This window comes from Lissotriton helveticus, chromosome 7 (genome assembly GCF_964261635.1).
Source record: "Lissotriton helveticus chromosome 7, aLisHel1.1, whole genome shotgun sequence".
Lineage (NCBI taxonomy): Eukaryota > Metazoa > Chordata > Amphibia > Caudata > Salamandridae > Lissotriton > Lissotriton helveticus.
In genome coordinates this window covers 1002270224-1002290768 of record NC_136068.1, presented here as the reverse complement: position 1 = coordinate 1002290768, position 20545 = coordinate 1002270224, and positions in this window count along the sequence as shown.

Below are 20545 nucleotides of genomic sequence, written 5' to 3'. Positions count from 1 at the left end.
GAGAGGGTAAAAGCAAATGCAAGATCTTTACAATGGAACCACAGGGGTGGCTAGTCTTTTATGCAGGGAAATCTCTTCTCTTGAAGCGTTGAGTATAGCAGGTTGTAATCAGACTGACCACCAACAAGTCTTAGTACCTGCAAGCACTTTGGTTGAGAAAATCTTTATCCAGAGGACCCTGGAAACATTATCAAAAGCTGAGCCTCACTTAGGGTCTGCACTACAGTTTCCGGGAAGTCACCTGCCCAAGGACTTTGAGCAGCCACCCCAGTCGGCTTGAGTAGTAGGACTTTGAGGTCATGGACGTAGCAGTTTTTGCCTGCTGACTGCATGGGACTAGTTCCTCCAGCCAAAGGGAGTTCTAGTGAAGTCTGGAGTTTGCAGAGTGGGTCTTCCTTTTGGAACTGTCCTCTTGCCTTGGTCCAGTCAAAATTCAGCGGGAGTAGTGTGTCTGCCACAGGTGCAGAGCTTAGCACCTACCTTCATGGAGTCCTTCCTTGTCGTGGAAATTGGTCTAATAATGTTATTACAATTTTGGATTTAGGGGGTGTTAATGGGTGTGAGTACTAGTAGCCAATGGGCATCTAGTCTTGGGCTGATCCGCCCCAGTAGTGATGACATCCGATGGGTGTATGTCACTAAAACAGCCAGACTCCTATTACTAGCCTAAATTCACGATGGTCAAAACCATCCTCGACTGTACACCTCAGCTGCAACACACGAGAGGTGTGGTCTGCCCTGTGGAGGTGAACGCCTTCTGCATAGCTAATTTTCTGCCTGCCTGGGGGAGGGGAGGCTTTGTCCTTGAGTAGGGGCAAGTTATTTTGTCCAGTGGCACCAGTGAAAACTTTGAGGCTCACTTCTGCACCGGTCTAATCACTAGCCATCCTGTGTGGGTGGAGGTGTCATCTCCTGCTCACACAGGTCCTTGTCTCTGGCCTCTGAGAGAGGCACACACTCACAAGCATGAGGTCAGACTTCTGTCTTGTTGGCAAAGCTTCAGAAAAGCCTGACAATCCACGAGAATGCTGAGTTAACTTGGTGGACACTGTCTGAAGTGCCACCTATGTACATGCTCATTACACCTCAACACTATCATCATGTCGATGGTTAAAAAGCACAGTGTTTGACACCAAACATAAAAAATTGGCAGGGGCCATCGTGGAGCTGGCCATATAGGTAATTCCCATAAGCCAGCCCATGCTATCCTATGGTGCCGACAGTCACTTACAGTAGCATTACATTTAGAATGCCACCACAGGCCAATATATGCTTGCACATATACTAAAACACATATAATCTATTGCACCCTGTCTCCTGGGGAACATCCTTTATGACGCAACTATTACCCCACACTACCATTACAACGCGGGGATTACAACGAAAGTCATTATAACGACTTTCGCTGGAGGGCGCTGTTGGATAGGGAATAGTTTAATTTTCTATCCAACACCTTCCCTACTATCCACGGGGACTGGAGTTGGAACAGAAAATTAAACTATTCCACTATCCAGGGCCCCCCAACGCAAGTCGTTACAACGACTTGCGTTTTAATCCCCGCGTTGCAATGGCATGCGGGGAAAAAGCATGCGTTGTACTGACATACAACCGTCTCCTGGGCTTTAGGAGGCCTACCTTACGGGTGACTGACATATATTGAATGCAGTGAGGTGTGTGCAGGGTCAAACTTGAGCAGGCAAGCTGCTCATGCAGGGCTCACATGGCAGACCTGCAGGCTTCAGTTTTACTCGGTTCACTCAGGGTGGCACAAAAAGTGCTGCAGCCCTGGTACGCCTTTTACATTCCGGTCCGGGTTCCACTGGTACCATATTGTCGATAATTATACCTGGACCCGTAGGCAGGAGTGGTGAAACAAGGAGTTTTATTTAAAGGCACTCTACGATTAGACAGTTTTTATATAATGTTGAAAGTCTCTTTCCGTCTTGTCGGCATCAGAGGTAGGGAATGGCCAGAATTGGGGCCCTCCTTTTCTTTCTCCCACTTTCTTCCTATTTGAAGTCCGGGCGGCAGAGGATCATACGTGGCAAATAAAACAAAGAAAAGAAAAGAAAACGGGTTTCACCATACACGCTTGTTCTGCTAGTAGCCTTCAGGGACAGGAGTGAGTGGCAAACACCTCGGCCACCACTATTTGAATTTGACCCCCAGTCGGGAGTCTCGGAGCAAGTCGATTAACCTCTATAACCCTCCTTCCTCCCCATGCGTGCAAAGCAGCTTGTTATCCACCGTACCCCAATTTTGAAAAACACCCACATACGCGGGCAAGTACCTCTGTGAGCCACACTCCTCCAGGAGTGTGGCTGGCTTGTCCACGGTACCGGATGGGGTCCGGCTCCCTTGCGGGCTCTTCGGGAGTCCTCCACTGTATTTCCGGTGCCCTCGCTTCCTCGGCATCTGCAGGGTTGATGAGCACTTCTCCTCTTTCTCAAAACACCTTCCAGGATTCGGTCGGGTTTCCTTTGGTGTCGGCGCTTCCGTGGTCCAAGATGACGATGACCCTTTCTTCCTGTGTGGCTTTTAAAGTAGCTGCTTCCTCAGAATAGTAGGTCCCGATTGGGCCACATGACGGAGTCAGCTGGGTCGGGGATTCCGGGAAGTGCTCCCAATTAAAAGGGATGTAACAGTCCTGTCCAGAGGGTTCCCACGGTGACTGAAAGCAAAGGACAGGAGAAATATAAGGATGCAACAGGTCAGTAGATATGTTGTCTACTTGATCCCGGGTAGGCCCCAAGTGACACATATACTAGGGCCTTACAGGAGTGCAAAAAGTACTTGCCAATTGGATGTCCCAATTCACATATACAGTTAAAGGGAAAGAGAACTGGTACTGGGTGGGCTTAGTTATCAGGATCGAGCACACTTTCAGTTCAACTACCACAGCATCCAGCAGGAAAGAGTGGAGGCATTCAAAAGGACACTTTACAACAGTATGTATTAATGTTTTGCAACCGAATTCCGGTTGTAAAACAGTAATACTTTACACCCAATTCTAAATTGGTGGAAACACATTCTCAAATGAGAATTCTGCCTGCTCTTAAAAAATGAAAATTAAATGTTTCATTATCTTTTTTGAAATGCATCCCATTTTCCTCTAAGGAAAACGGGCTGCATTTCAAAAGAAAATCTTTATTTAATAGCAATCGCAGTCTTGGTGGTCTGCTGAACCCCGCAGGCTACCATCCCTGCAATGGTTGTGATTCATAATTGCGACCTATCTCATTAATATTCATGAGGTAGGTTGTTTGACGACCTAATAGGAATCGCTATTCGGAAATAAAAAATGGCCAGATGTACACAGGGATAGTTTTGCAATGACCAAAAAGCGATTTTTTGTGATTCATTATTTGATAGTCGCAAATACCAATGTAAGAAAGTGTGATTTACACTTTCTGAGAATCCGTGTGGGTCACAAATAGACCTACCTCATTAATATTCATGAGGTAGGCCTCGGTTTGCGACCCACGGGGAATTGCGAAATTCACAGGGATAGTGGCCTGCTGGGGTCAGTAAACCAACAGCTTTGTGAATGCTTTTAAATAAAGCAATGTTTTGTTTTGAAATGGAGCCTGCTTTCCTTACTTGAAGTAGGTGGTAAATTGAGAATGTTTTGCGACCACATTTCAGTCACAAAACATTCACACATATCACTGTGATTCGCTATTACAAAAGGACACCCTAAACATGCCCTTTCCCAATACCGAATCGCAAGCCCCGTTTGCAATTCGGTAATAGGTTACCGAATAACACAATAGGGCTTTATCCAACAAAAAAGTTTTTTTTGTGGTCACAAACAGCCTGATTCAGTGAATCGGGCCGTTTGTGACCTCATAATAGCTTTGTACTTCTGGCCCAAGTTTCAGTAATTAGGAATTCCGATTTCCTAATTGCATTTCAGATGTAATCCCAATTAGGAAATCAGTATTCCTAATGTTGGTACATCTGGCCTTATGTGAGGCGATGAGTAAGAGGTAGTGAAACAGTAGTTTTAGTTTGTCACACACTTGCTGATGAAAGGGACAGGACCTGATACCAAAAGCAAGCAGAGCTAATAACTACATTACACTGGTGGCACCGATCGCTCATTAAGACCCAGAGTGTGTTTATCGCACTCAGGTTTTACTTATGCTCACTTCTGATTAGAACAAATTATGACAAATGAGGATCTCACCCCAAATACAGCACGATGGAATCAGGGTTGCTAAGTAACAGATTAACAAGAGCAGAATCAGGGAGGGAAGTCAGAAGGAGGAAGGCATGGATAACCCACCTCTCAGTCTGGTCTTCTTAGGTTGTACTTACTGTGTTCCCTGCTTAGTTATTACAAGCTTTGTTAAAGGTGCACAGGTAATACTGTGGCAGACACAACTAGCGATGCACTGGCCTCTCAGCATGTCTGTGGTAGTGAATGAGCAGCCTTCATTTTTCTTCAGCTCCAAGAAAGTTAAGGGGGGCGGTAAGAATGTATATCAGGCACTTGAGTTTTGGCAGAAGACCTTCACCTCCAGTCAAAAACGTTGAATGAAGACGAAGAGTCAAATTTCCTTCAATACCACAGCAAGTGAATGATGGAATGTGAGGTAAAGGGACAGGCCATCCTTCCAGGGACAGGTATTGGAAGAGGGTTAAGGGAAGGACAGGGACAAGCCTTCATATCTAGTGGTAGACATTGACAGAGGATAAGGAGTGGATAGAAAAGCATTCATCACCAGTTTAAGACAATGGGAGAGTATAAGGAGAAGGGACAGGCCACCTCTCAAGTGGCAGGCATTGAAAGAGGATGATGAAGAGAGAGGCAGACCTTTACCTCAAGTGAAAGACAGTGAATGAGGTGGAGGAGGTGAAGGCAAAGCCAGTGTAAGGAAATGGGAGAGGATGAGGATGTCCAGGCTTTTGTGCATTTATATAATTGTGCATTATTAACAATGAGCATAATATGGATCTCCACCCAAATTTACATGTGTCCACTTATATGATGTTATTCAAACGATTTTCCTATGACCTGTTTACTAGAAATGCGATTCCTGGTTCGCTGAGGTATGCACCCTGCCAGGCAGGAACCACCACTCTAGTCAGGGTAAGTTAGATACACACAAAAGGATATACTGTACTCACCCTCTGGTAGCTTGGCACAGAGTAGTCCGGCTCATCTAAAGACGCAATGTGTAAAGTATTGTGCAACATTCAGACACAGTAACACAATGAATACACTACAAATAGATGCCACACAGGTTTAAAAAAATAGACAATATCTATCTGAGTAAAACAAGACCAAATTGAGAAAATCAGTAGAAGTCGAGATATTAATTTTTAAAGAATAAATACGAAAACAAGGCTTAGAAGTCACTAGTAGTCAAAAGGTTACTTGAGGTCGCAAGGGACCAGTGCAGATCGAAAGTTCAGGCCAAACGCGATGGAGGGCAGGCTGGATACATGACCCACACAGGGTCTTCGTCGCCTTTGAGATGCGCAGAGCGTCATCGTTGCTCACCGCAGGCTGCAGAACTGCTGTGGTCAAACAGCCTTTGCATTAGCATCGAAGGTCGATGCGTCTGTTCGGATTGGCGCACAGGTGGGGATATGCTGGTTTTGTAGTAAAACAGCTGCAGAACCCACTTTTGAGGCCTAGAACGTGTAGAGGGCGCCTCAGACAAGGGTAAGATCCACAAAAGGCAGAGTGCAGCAGCACCAGCAGAATTGCAAAAAGTCTTATGTGTCCATGAGACTTCAGAAAACAGGAGGCAAGCCAGCAAGCCCTTTGAGATCACTTGGAGGGAAGGAAGAGTCCAGCTCTCCTTCAGCAGAGGCAGTAGCAGCAGGAAGCCTTGCCCTTAGGATCATGTAGGACCTACCTTATGGGTGACATATGTAATTAAACGGGAGTTTAAGGCTTGGCAAGTGGTTTTAAATGCCAAATCGAAGTGGCAGTAAACTGCACACAAAGTCGCTGCAGTGGCAGACCTGAGACAGGTTTGAAAGACTACTTCTGTGGGTGGCACAATCAGTGCTGCTGCCCACTAGTTGCATTTAAGTACAAGCCCTGGGCATATAGTATACCACTTTACAAAGGACTTACCAGTACAACAATTATGCCAATCAGGTATACGCCAATGTCATCATGCTTAGAGGAAAAGCACATGCACTTTAGCACTGATTAGCAGTGGTAAAGTGCTCAGAGCCCTAACTCCAACAAAATTAATTAGCAAAAACGAGAGGCAAAAGGCAACAATTCTGGGGAAAGACAACCCTAAGGATGACAGGTCTAACAATTGTTCCCCCCAGCTGAGAGTGGGGAGATCTACCCAAACCACTAGGGAGTTCTCATCATTAAGTAAGAAAGCCCTAGGAAGACCATCAGCATTGGCGTGGTCTACCCCAGGTCTATGTTCCACCCTGAAATCCATACCCTGTAGGGAAATGGAACACCTCAACAGGTGTGGATTCTCACCTCTCATTTGCATGAGCCACCTGGGGGCCTGTGGTCAGTCTGAATCAGGTAGTGAGTGACAAAAGGTATGGTCTCAATTTCTTCAGTGCCCAAGCTTCTCTCTCAATAGCACCTCTGTTCCCTGGAGAGTAACCTCCTGGAGATGAAGGCTACAGGTTGGTCTAGGCCCTCCTCATTAGGTTGGGATAGTACTGCCCCAATGCCATTCACTGAGGCATCTGTCTGGACAATAAACTCCTGAGATAAATCAGGGGCCTTGAGCACAGGAGATATGTCCAGGGCTTGCTTCAGGGAGTCAAATGCAGTTTGACATGCCACTGTCCAAATCATATTTCTGGGCAGCTTCTTGGAAGGTAACTCAGTCAAGGGGCCAATAATGGTGCCATATCTATTGACAAACCTCCTATAGTACACAGTGAGGCCCAATAATGCTCTGATCTCATTCTGGGATTTGGGGCAGCCAGACCATGATGGTTTCCATCTTGGCCTGAAGAGATTGCACCTTCTCCCTGCCCACCAGGCATCCCAAGTACCCGACATACTCCTGCCCTATCTGGAACTTAATTGCCTTGATAGTCAGGCCTGTCTGTTGCAGAGCCTGAAGCACTTCCTGGAGGTGAAAAGTGGCACTTCCAGCTGCTACTGAAGACACCTATATCATCCAGATAAGCAATAGAGAAGGCCTCCATACCACCAAAGACCTAGTTCACCAGACTCTGGAAGGGTCAGGGGCATTCTTTAATCCAAAGGGCATTACTCTAAACTGATGGTGGCCCTCTGGACTGGAGGAGATTGACCTCTCCTTTGCTCCCTCTGTTATGGTGATCTGCCAATGCCCTGATGTTAGATCAAAACTAACTGATCAATCAGCTCATCCTCCCGGGGAATGGGTGAGCATGCATCTTAGTGACAGAATTTAGCCCTCTGTAATCCACATAGACCTCATTTTAGATGTGGTGCAGCTTTTGTTACTAGAACCACAGGACTCAACCAGTTACTACTGGAGGGTTCTGTCACCCCCAAGTCCAGCCTTTTGGACACTTCATCCTTAATGCTGGACCTCACCTTACCTGACAACCTGTAAGATTTATTCTTAACAGTGAGTTTGTCCCCTGTGTCCATATCATGGGTACACCGGTGTCTAGTCCCAGGGATAAGGGAGCACAGAGAAGAGTATTGCCCCAACACGTGGTGGCAGTTGCTCTGCTGTTCAGGAGTTAGAGTCCCTTCCACAAACCCATCCTTCTCTTTGGAATCCAAAAGGTCAGGAAGGGGCTCATTCTCCTCTTCGTCTTCTCCATTAGTCACCAACGGCATGGTGAGTTCAGACCTCTCAAAGTGTGGTTTGAGGCGTTTTACATGCATCACCCTGTGGAGCAGCCTAGGGTGTCTTGAGGTCCACCAGGTATGTGGCCTCACCCTTTCTTTCAACTATTGCATATGGCTCATTCCAGCGGTCCTGGGGGCCATGTGCTCTACTGGCTCCTTCTCCCACACTTTCTGACTAGGTTGAAATTCCACAGTGGTATAATGTTTGTCATACCACGGCTTCTTGAGTTCCTGGCTTGCATCCAGATTACTGCCTCCATAACTTAGCCATTTGGCTACTGAAGGCCAGCATGTAGCTGACTACATCCTGGGGTACCTTCCTGGGAGCTTGCTCCTTCCTTCTTTCAACAGACTCAATGGTCCTCTGATGGGGTGCTCATACAACGGTTCAAAGGGGCTGAAAACCACTCCTCTCTATGACAACTCTCTGTAGGTGAACAACAGGCATGGTAAGAGGATATCCCACTTTTTCCGCAATGCCTCAGGAAGGCCTCTGTTCATGCCTTATAGAGTCTTGTTGAACCTCTCAACAAGCCCATTGGTTTGTAGATGGTAAGGAGTGGAGAATCTGTATATTAACCCACACTCCTTCCACATTGGCTGCATATAAGCAGATATAAAGTTTGTGCACCTGTCAGACACAAGTTCCTAGGAGACACCCACACAAGTAAAATCTCCATCAGGGCCTATGTCACTATGGGTGCAGTAGTTGTCCTCATAGGGATTGCCTCTGAGTACATAGTTGCATGAACCACCAGAACCATGACAACCCTGTTGCCTGATGCAGTCTGTGGATCCATAGGCCACGCAATGTTGATGCCCACCCTCTTTAAGGGGGTGCTAACAGCAGGCAAGATAGTAAAGGGGGCTTTAAGTCTTTGCCCTATCGTCCCGCTGGACTGGGAGGTCACATATTTCTACAGAACGCATTTGAAGAATTGTTGATCCTAGGCCAATAGAAGAGGGAGACAAACCTTGCAAAGGTCTTGTCTTGGCCTAGCTGTCCTGCCAGGGGAACTTCATGAGCCAGCTCCAGTAGGAAGGCCCTGTAGCATTGGGGGACCACCAGGGCCCTTGATGTTGCATGTCCAGGAGCCTTAGGCTCACTGTACAGGAGGTTGTCCTCCCAGTAAATGTGGTGGCTACCAGAGGCATCACTTGCGTCTTGACTTGGACTTCAGCCTTTTGCCTCATGCCCACAAGGTTTGGGCACTTCCTTTGTAGACCTGAAACCCCCCACTCAAATGGAATAAGGGCCTCAGGATAGTGATCCTCTCTGTTGTCAGTTACCACAACCCGGTGGAATGCATTAGGAATTACCTGCTCGGGGAAACCAGCTGACTCCTTAGCATAGTCATACTGGATTCTATATCCCTCAGAGCCTCCACTCCTTGAAGATTGCCTATAATTAGTAGTATTTGAGAGCACATTGATCTTAGGAGCCATCTCACTGTCACCTGGGGACATTAGGTTAACCCCTGTAAACTTCCCCACATTAACTGGGACAATCTCCTCCCTCAGCACCACGCTAGCCACTCCTGGATTCTTTCTTCCAGTCCTAGGTGGACAATTGGATCCACCTTGTTGTGTCCATACTCGTAGTACTCAGAGAACTTGATGGGCTGCTGACTTTTGTCTGTCTAAATTTTCTTCTGATGTCCAGATTGGGAATGCGATCCAGACCCTTTCCCCTGTGAGTTGTTTTGGGGGCCTTCACAGAACTGTGGGCCATATTATCATGCAAGGGCGATACATTATCGCTGCTTTTATCGGCAGGAAACTGCCGCTAGAGCGGCGATAATGGGTTTGATAATATGCCCTTGTGAACTCCCATGGAAGCCCAGGTTAACACCAGAACATGGGCTGCCAATGGTTCCAACACTAGTGCCAATGGTTCCAACACTAGTGCAAATAAAAGTGGTGATGGGGCAGCCTTGACGCGTGCCACATCCCAGGGAAAAATCAGCGAAGCACGAGCACGCTGTGCAGACGCCGTAGGTTAAGAGCTGTGTTTCCACCCAGCATAAAGCCAGATTGATCTGGATGGATCAGCTTGGTGAGATGGGATGTGTGTCTGGCCGCTAGGGTTTTTGCTAGTATTGTGGCCTCTGCGTTGATCAGTGAAATCGGCGATATGACGCACAGTCCGTGGTGGGCTTACCTTACACTGTCTGAAGTGCCACCTATGTACATGCTCATTACACCTCAACACTATCATCATGTCGATGGTTAAAAAGCACAGTGTTTGACACCAAACATAAAAAATTGGCAGGGGCCATCATGGAGCTGGACGTATAGGTAATTCCCATAAGGCAGCCCATGTTATCCTATGGTGCCGACAGTCACTTACAGTAGCATTACATTTAGAATGCCACCACAGGCCAATATATGCTTGCACATATACTAAAACACATATAATCTATTGCACCCTGTCTCCTGGGGGAACATCCTTTACGACGCAACTATTACCCCGCACTACCATTACAACGCGGGGATTACAACGAAAGTCATTACAACGACTATCGCTGGAGGGCGCTGTTGGATAGGGAATAGTTTAATTTTCTATCCAACACCTTCCCTACTATCCACGGGGACTGGAGTTGGACCAGAAAATTAAACTATTCCACTATCCAGCGCTCCCCAACGCAAGTCGTTACAATGACTTGCGTTGTAATCCCCGCGTTGTAATGGCATGCGGGGTAAAAGCATGCGTTGTACTGACATACAACCGTCTCCTGAGCTTTAGGAGGCCTACCTTACGGGTGACTGACATATATTGAATGCCGTGAGGTGTGTGCCGGGTCAAACTTGAGCAGGCAAGCTGCTCAAGCAGGGCTGACATGGCAGACCTGCAGGCTTCAGTTTTACTCGGTTCACTCAGTGTGGCACAAAAAGTGCTGCAGCCCTGGTACGCCTTTTACATCCCGGTCCGGGTTCCACTGGTACCATATTGTGGATAATTATACCTGGACCCTTAGGCTAGAGTGGCGAAACAAGGAGTTTTATTTAAAGGCACTCTACGATTAGACAGTTTTTATATAATGTTGAAAGTCTCTTTCCGTCTTGTCGGCATTAGAGGTAGGGAATGGCCAGAATTGGGGCCCTCCTTTTCTTTTCCCACTTTCTTCCTATTTGAAGTCCGGGCGGCAGAGTATCATACGTGGCAAATAAAACAAAGAAAAGAAAAGAAAACGGGTTTCACCATACACGCTTGTTCTGCTAGTAGCCTTCAGGGAAAGGAGTGAGGGGCAAACACCTCGGCCACCACTATTTGAATTTGACCCCCAGTCGGGAGTCTCGGAGCAAGTAGATTAACCTCTATGACCCTCCTTCCTCCCCACGCGTGCAAAGCAGCTTGTTATCCACCGTACCCCAATTTTGAAAAACATCCACATACACGGGCACGTACCTCTGTGGCTTGTCCACGGTACCGGATGGGGTCCGGTTCCCTTGCGGGCTCTACGGGAGTCCTCCACTGTATTTCTGGTGCCCTCTCTTCCTCGGCATATGCAGGGTTGATGAGCACTTCTCCTCTTTCTCAAAACAACTTCCAGGATTCGGTCGGGTTTCCTTTGGTGTCGACGCTTCCGTGGTCCAAGATGACAATGACCCTTTCTTCCGGTGTGGCTTTTAAAGTAGCTGCTTCCTCAGAATAGTAGGTCCCGATTGGGCCACATGACAGAGTCAGCTGGGTCGGGGATTCTGGGAAGTGCTCCCAATTAAAAGGGATGTAACAGTCCTGTCCAGAGGGTTCCCACGGTGACTGAAAGCAAAGGACAGGAGAAATATAAGGATGCAACAGGTCAGTAGATACGTTGTCTACTTGATCCCGGGTAGGCCCCAAGTGACACATATACTAGGGCCTTACAGGAGTGCAAAAAGTACTTGCCACTTGAATGTCGCAATTCACATATACAGTTAAAGTGAAAGAGATCTGGTACTAGTTGGGCTTGGTTATCAGGATCGAGCACACTTTCAGTTCAACTACCACAGCATCCAGCAGGAAAGAGTGGAGGCATTCAAAAGGACACTTTACAACAGTATGTATTAATGTTTTGCAACCGAATTCCGGTTGTAAAACAGTAATACTTTACACCCAATTCTAAATTGGTGGAAACACATTCTCAAATGAGAATTCTGCCTGCTCTTAAAAAATGAAAATTAAATGTTTCATTATCTTTTTTGAAATGCATCCCATTTTCCTCTAATGAAAACAGGCTGCATTGCAAAAGAAAATCTTTATTTAATAGCAATCGCAGTCTTGGTGGTCTGCTGAACCCCACAGACTACCATCCCTGCGATGGTTGTGATTCATAATTGCGACCTATCTCATTAATATTCATGAGGTAGGTTGTTTGACGACCTAATAGGAATCGCTATTCGGAAATAAAAAATGGCCAGATGTACACAGGGATAGGTTTGCAATGACCAAAAAGCAATTTTTTGTGATTCATTATTTGATAGTCGCAAATACCAATGTAAGAAAGTGTGATTTACACTTTCTGAGAATCCCAGTGGGTCACAAATAGACCTACCTCATTAATATTCAAGAGGTAGGCCTCGGTTTGCGACCCACGGGGAATTGAGAAATTCACAGGGATAGTGGCCTGCTGGGGTCAGTAAACCAACATCTTTGTGATTGCTTTTAAATAAAGCAATGTTTTGTTTTGAAATGGAGCCTGCTTTCCTTACTTGAAGTAGGTGGTAAAATGAGAATGTTTTGCAACCACATTTCAGTCACAAAACATTCACACATATCACTGTGATTCGCTATTACAAAAGGACACCCTAAACGTGCCCTTTCCCAATACCGAATCGCAAGCCAATTTGCAATTCGGTAATAGGTTACCGAATACCACAATAGGGCTTTATACAACAAAAAAGTTTTTTTTGTGGTCACAAACAGCCTGATTCAGTGAATCGGGCCATTTGTGACCTCATAATAGCTTTGTACTTCTGGCCCAAGTTTCAGTAATTAGGAATTCCGATTTCCTAATTGCATTTCAGATGTAATCCCAATTAGGAAATCAGTATTCCTAATGTTGGTACATCTGGCCTTATGTGAGGCGATGAGTAAGAGGTAGTGAAACAGTAGTTTTAGTTTGTCAGAGACTTGCTGATGAAAGGGACAGGACCTGATACCAAAAGCAAGCAGAGCTAATAACTACATTACACTGGTGGCACCGATCGCTCATTAAGACCCAGAGTGTGTTTATCGCACTCAGGTTTTACTTATGCTCACTTCTGATTAGAACAAATTATGACAAATGAGGATCTCACCCCAAACACAGCATGATGGAATCAGGGTTGCTAAGTAGCAGATTAACAAGAGCAGGATCAGGGAGGGAAGTCAGAAGGAGGAAGGCATGGATAAGCCACCTCTCAGTCTGGTCTTCTTAGGTCGTACTGTGTTCCCTGCTTAGTTATTACAAGCTTTGTTAAAGGTCCACAGGTAATACTGTGGCAGACACAACTAGCGATGCACTGGCCTCTCAGCATGTCTGTGGTAGTGAAAGAGCAGCCTTCATTTTTCTTCAGCTCCAAGAAAGTTAAGGGGGGCGGTCAGAATGTATATCAGGCTCTTGAATTTTGGCAGAAGACCTTCACCTCCAGTCAAAAACGTTGAATGAAGACGAAGAGTCAAATTTCCTTCAATACCACAGCAAGTGAATGATGGAATGTGAGGTAAAGGGACAGGCCATCCTTCCAGGGACAGGTATTGGAAGAGGGTTAAGGGAAGGACATGGACAAGCCTTCATATCTAGTGGTAGACATTGACAGAGGATAAGGAGTGGAAAGACAATCATTCATCACCAGTTTAAGACAATGGGAGAGTATAAGGAGAAGGGACAGGCCACCTCTCAAGTGGCAGGCATTGAAAGAGGATGATGAAGAGAGAGGCAGACCTTTACCTCAAGTGAAAGACAGTGAATGAGGTGGAGGAGGTGAAGGCAAAGACAGTGTAAGGGAATGGGAGAGGATGAGGATGTCCAGGCTTTTGTGCATTTATATAATTGTGCATTATTAACAATGAGCATAATATGGATCTCCACCCAAATTTACATGTGTCCACTTATATGATGTTATTCAAACGATTTTGCTATCACCTGTTTACTAGAAATGCGATTCATGGTTCGCTGAGGTATGCACCCTGCCAGGCAGGAACCACCACTCTAGTAAGGGTAAGTTAGATACACACAAAAGGATATACTGTACTCACCCTCTGGTAGCTTGGCACAGAGTAGTCCGGCTCATCTAAAGACGCAATGTGTAAAGTATTGTGCAACATTCAGACACAGTAACACAATGAATACACTACAAATAGATGCCACACAGGTTTAACAATTAGACAATATCTATCTGAGTAAAACAAGACCAAATTGAGAAACATCTAATGAGGAGAAGTCGAGATATTAATTTTTAAAGAATAAATACGAAAACAAGGCTTAGAAGTCACTAGTGGTCAAAAGGTTACTTGAGGTCGCAAGGGACCAGTGTAGATCGAAAGTTCAGGCCAAACGCATAGGAGGGCAGGCTGGCTACATGACCCACACAGGGTCTTCGTCGCCTTTGAGATGCGCAGAGCGTCATCGTTGGTCAACGCAGGCTGCAGAACTGCTGTGGTCAAACAGCTTCTGCATTAGCATCGAAGGTCGATGTGTCTGTTCCGATTGGCGCAAAGGTGGGGATATGCTGGTTTTGTAGTAAAACAGCTGCAGAACCCACTTTTGAGACCTAGAACGTGTAGAGGGCGCCTCAGACAAGGGTAAGATCCACAAAAGGCAGAGTGCAGCAGCACCAGCAGAATTGCAAAAAGTTTTATGTGTCCATGAGACTTCAGAAAACAGGAGGCAAGCCAGCAAGCCCTTTGAGATCACTTGGAGGGAAGGAAGAGTCCAGCTCTCCTTCAGCAGAGGCAGGAGCAGCAGGAAGCTGGGCAAGAAGCACAAAAACAGCCCTTCCAGAAAAGCAGTCCAGTCGAGTCCATTAATCAGCACAGCAGTCCTTCTGACAGAGGTTCAGTTCAAGATCCAGAAGCATATGATTTTAGGGGGTCAGAGACCCAGTAGTTATATCCAAATGTGCCTTTGATGTAGGGGTGACTTCAAAGCAGCTCTCTGAACTGCACACATATCCCTCTCAACCCAGTCCTGTCAGTGAGGCTACTTGTGGGGGTAAATCAGTGTTTTGTATGTTGACAGACCACTACCTATTGAAGTGTAAGTGTTTGCCCCTCCCATTCCTCCCTGCCCAGGATGACCCATCAGAATACAGATGAAGGCAGACAAATGCTCAGAATGCAGATGAGATTCACCTTCTCTTGTTTGTAGCTGTCTAGAAGGAGTGCACAAAGTATAGCTGTCACCCAATCCAGGACTGTATTGGAGACAGGATGTAAGGCACAAAGAGCAGTAAGGGCAGAGAACAGTCTTGGTTCTAAAAGTGGCATTTCTAAAACAGTAATGGTAAATCCAACTTTTCCTGTAAGGAGGATTTATCATTATCATTCCAAGACATGAAACATGTAAAACCTACTTCTCTCTAATCAGAAAATACAGCTTAAAAGTGTATTAATGAAATACCCAATGCTAGCCTATGAGACGAGTAGGGCTAATAGTAGTGAAAAATGAAACAGGCTGTTTGTCAATACCAGGACCTGAAACACATAAAAGTATATGTCCTACCTTTCACTTACATTGCGCCTTGCCCTTAGGATCATGTAGGACCTACCTTATGGGTGACATATGTAATTAAACGGGAGTTTAAGGCTTGGCAATTGGTTTTAAATGCCAAATCGAAGTGGCAGTAAACTGCACACAAAGTCACTGCAGTGGCAGACCTGAGACAGGTTTGAAAGACTACTTCTGTGGGTGGCACAATCAGTGCTGCTGCCCACTAGTTGCATTTAAGTACAAACCCTGGGTATATGGTATACCACTTTACAAAGGACTTACCAGTACAACAATTATGCCAATCAGGTATACACCAATGTCATCATGCTTAGAGGAAAAGCACATGCACTTTAGCACTGATTAGCAGTGGTAAAGTGATCAGAGCCCTAACTCCAACAAACTTAATTAGCAAAAATGAGAGGCAAAAGGCAACAATTCTGGGGAAAGACAACCCTAAGTATGACAGGTCTAACAATTGTTCCCCCCAGCTGAGAACGGGGAGATCTACCCAAACCACTAGGGAGTTCTCATCATTAAGTAAGAAAGCCCTAGGAAGACCATCAGTATTGGCGTGGTCTACCCCAGGTCTATGTTCCACCCTGAAATCCATACCCTGTAGGGAAATGGAGCACCTCAAACAGGTGTGGATTCTCACCTCTCATTTGCATGAGCCACCTGGGGGCCTGTGGTCAGTCTGAATCAGGTAGTGAGTGACAAAAAGTATGGTCTCAATTTCTTCAGTGCCCAAGCTTCTCTCTCAATAGCACCTCTGTTCCCTGGAGAGTAACCTCCTGGAGATGAAGGCTACAGGTTGGTCTAGGCCCTCCTCATTAGGTTGGGATAGTACTGCCCCTATGCCATTCACTGAGGCATCTGTCTGAACAATAAACCCCTGAGATAAATCAGGGGCCTTGAGCACAGGAGATATGTTCAGGGCTTGCTTCAGGGAGTCAAATGCAGTTTGACATGCCACTGTCCAAATCATATTTCTGGGCAGCTTCTTGGAAGGTAGCTCAGTCAAGGGGGCAACAATGGTGCCATATCTATTGACAAACCTGTAGTACACAGTGAGGCCCAATAATGCTCTGATCTCATTCTGGGTGTTGGGGCAGCCAGACCATGATGGTTTCCATCTTGGCCTGAAGGGATTGCACCTTCTCCCTGCCCACCAGGCATCCCAAGCACCCCACATACTCCTGCCCTATCTGGAACTTAATTGCCTTGATAGTCAGGCCTGTCTGTTGCAGAGCCTGAAGCACTTCCTGGAGGTGAAAAGTGGCACTTCCAGCTGCTACTGAAGACCCCTATATCATCCAGATAAGCAATAGAGAAGGCCTCCATACCACCAAAGATCTGGTTCACCAGACTCTGGAAGGGGCAGGGGCATTCTTTAATCCAAAGGGCATCACTCTAAACTGATGGTGGCCCTCTGGAGTGGAGGAGATTGACCTCTCCTTTGCTCCCTCTGTTATGGTGATCTGCCAATGCCCTGATGTAAGATCAAAACTAACTGATCAATCATCTCATCCTCCCGGGGAATGGGTGAGCATCCGTCTTAGTGACAGAATTTAGCCCTCTGTAATCCACATAGACCTCATTTTAGATGTGATGCAGCTTTTGTTACTAGAACCACAGGACTCAACCAGTTACTACTGGAGGGTTCTGTCACCCCCAAGTCCAGCCTTTTGGACACTTCATCCTTAATGCTGGACCTCACCTTACCTGACAACCTGTAAGATTTATTCTTAATAGGGAGTTTGTCCCCTGTGTCCATATCATGGGTACACCGGTGTCTAGTCCCAGGGATAAGGGAGCACAGAGAAGAGTATTGCCCCAACACGTGGTGGCAGTTGCTCTGCTGTTCAGGAGTTAGAGTCCCTTCCACAAACCCATCCTTCTCTTTGGAATCCAAGAGGTTAGGAAGGGGCTCATTCTCCTCTTTGTCTTCTCCATTAGTCACCAACGGCATGGTGAGTTCAGACCTCTCAAAGTGTGGTTTGAGGCGTTTTACATGCATCACCCTGTGGAGCAGCCTAGGATGTCTTGAGGTTCACCAGGTATGTGGCCTCACCCTTTCTTTTAACTATTGCATATGGCTCATTCCAGCGGTCCTGGGGGCCATGTGCTCTACTGGCTCCTTCTCCCACACTTTCTGACTAGGTTGAAATTCCACAGTGGTATAATGTTTGTCATACCACTGCTTCTTGAGTTCCTGGCTGGCTACAAGATTACTGGAAGCTTGCCTCCATAACTTAGCCATTTGGCTACTGAAGGCCAGCATGTAGCTGACTACATCCTGGGGTACCTTCCTGGGAGCTTGCTCCTTCCTTCTTTCAACAGACTCAATGGTCCTCTGATGGGGTGCTCATACAACGGTTCAAAGGGGATGAAAACCACTCCTCTCTATGGCAACTCTCTGTAGGTGAACAACAGGCATGGTAAGAGGATATCCCACTTTTTCCGCAATGCCTCAGGAAGGCCTCTGTTCATGCCTTATAGAGTCTTGTTGAACTTCTCAACAAGCCCATTGGTTTGTGGATGGTAAGGAGTAGAGAATCTGTATATTAACCCACACTCCTTCCACATTGGCTGCATATAAGCAGATATAAAGTTTGTGCACCTGTCAGACACAAGTTCATAGGAGATACCCACACAAGTAAAATCTCCATCAGGGCCTATGTCACTATGGGTGCAGTAGTTGTCCTCATAGGGATTGCCTCTGAGTACATAGTTGCATGAACCACCAGAACCATGACAAACCTGTTGCCTGATGCAGTTTGTAGATCCATAGGCCATGCAATGTTGATGCCCACCCTCTTTAAGGGGGTGCTAACAGCAGGCAAGATAGTAAAGGGGGCTTTAAGTCTTTGCCCTATTGTCCCGCTGGACTGGGAGGTCACACATTTCTACAGAACGCATTTGAAGAATTGTTGATCCTAGGCCAATAGAAGAGGGAGACAAACCTTGCAAAGGTCTTGTCTTGGCCTAGCTGTCCTGCCAGGGGAACTTCATGACCCAGCTCCAGAAGGAAGGCCCTGTAGCATTGAGGGACCACCAGGGCCCTTGATGTTGCATGTCCAGTAGCCTTAGGCTCACTGTACAGGAGGTTGTCCTCCCAGTAAATGTGGTGACTACCAGAGGCATCACTTGCGTCTTGACTTGGACTTCAGCCTTTTGCCTCATGCCCACAAGGTTTGGGTACTTCCTTTGTAGACCTGAAAACCCCCACTCAAATGGAATAAGGGCCACAGGATAGTGACCCTCTCTGTTGTCAGTTACCACAACCCGGTGGAATGCATTAGGAATTACCTGCTCGGGGAAACCAGCTGACTCCTTAGCATAGTCATACTGGCTTCTATATCCCTCAGAGCCTCCACTCCTTGCAGATTGCCTATACTTAGTAGTATTTGAGAGCACATCGATCTTAGGAGCCATCTCACTGTCACCTAGGGACATTAGGTTAACCCCTGTAAACTTCCCCACATTAACTGGGACAATCTCCTCCCTCAGCACCACGCTAGCCACTCCTGGATTCTTTCTTCCAGTCCTAGGTGGACAGTTGGATCCCCCTTGTTATGTCCATACTCGTAGTACTCAGTGCACTTGATGGGCTTGGGCTGCTGACTTTTGTCTGTCTAAATTTTCTTCTGATGTCCAGATTGGGAATGTGAACCAGACCCTTTCCCCTGTGAGTTGTTTTGGGGGCCTTTACAGAACTGTGGGCCATATTATCAAGCAAGGGCGATACATTATCGCCGCTTTTATCGGCAGGAAACTGCCGCTAAAGCCGCCATAAAGGGTTTGATAATATGCCCTTGTGAACTCCCATAGAAGCCCAGGTTAACACCAGAACCTGGGCTGCCAATGGTTACAACACTAGTGCCAATGGTTCCAACACTAGTGCAAATAAAAGTGGTGATGGGGCAGCCTTGACGCGTGCCACGTCCCAGGGAAAAATCAGCGAAGCACGAGCACGCTGTGCAGACGCCGCAGGTTAAGAGCTGTGTTTCTACCCAGCATAAAGCCAGATTGATCTGGATGGATCAGCTTGGTGAGATGGGATGTGTGTCTGGCCGGTAGGGTTTTTGCTAGTATTGTGGCCTCTGCGTTGATCAGTGAAATCGGCGATATGACGCACAGTCCATGGTGGGCTTACCGGGTTTGTGAATGGGTATTATTGTTGCTATCGCTGGTCTCTGGGGAACTCTCCAAGTGTCAGGCTGTCTACATACATCTTTATTAAATACAGAGTGATTGTCATGGCTGTTTTTTTGTACAATTCAATGGTTATCCCATTGGGACCCATGGCCTTCCCTGATTGTATAGAACCTATGACCAATGCTAACTCATCTGTAGTGAGGTCTGTTTCAAGGTTGTGGGCTTCCTCTGGCGTAAGAGTGGGCATAGTGATGTCTTTAAGAAATACCTGTGCCTCCCTGACTGTTGTAGTGGCTTCCGGGGTGTATACGTGCTCGTAGTGTGCTGCTAGCGTTTTAGCTATTTTCTGTGGGTCAGTTATGGGGCCACCTTCATCCAACTGCAACTGTGTTACCCATCGACTAGCGTGCTCCCTTTTATCCAGCCAAGCCAACAATTTTCCTGCTTTATCACCCACTTCGTATATTTTATGTTGGGTGTCTAACAGTTTAGACTGCGTGTCCTCCCAAAAGTATTCTCTATAACTCTGCTTTCTTAAATGAAGGTCATGGGCAGTGTCTGCGGTGGTGTTCATGGTGTGTGCCTTTTCCGCTTGGCTCGTCTCCTGTTCTAAGGCTTCTACTTGTTTTTTCCGTTCCTTTTTGTGGCAAGCTATCGCCGAAATGGCCTGCACTCAGAGGACCGTCTTATATATTTTCCATAGAACTGCTGGAGAGGCCACACAGTGGTCGTTCTCCTGGAAATAGTGTTTCGTTATTTTTGTCAGAATTTTCCCAATTTGGGGATTTTTTAGAAATCCCTGATATATAGGGAAGGTTCGGCGTGGAATTTTAGTTGGACACACGTACTTCACTACGACTGGGGAATGATCGGAAATACCCCTGGATAGGTGATTCGCTCCCTCCAGCCTCAGACTGTC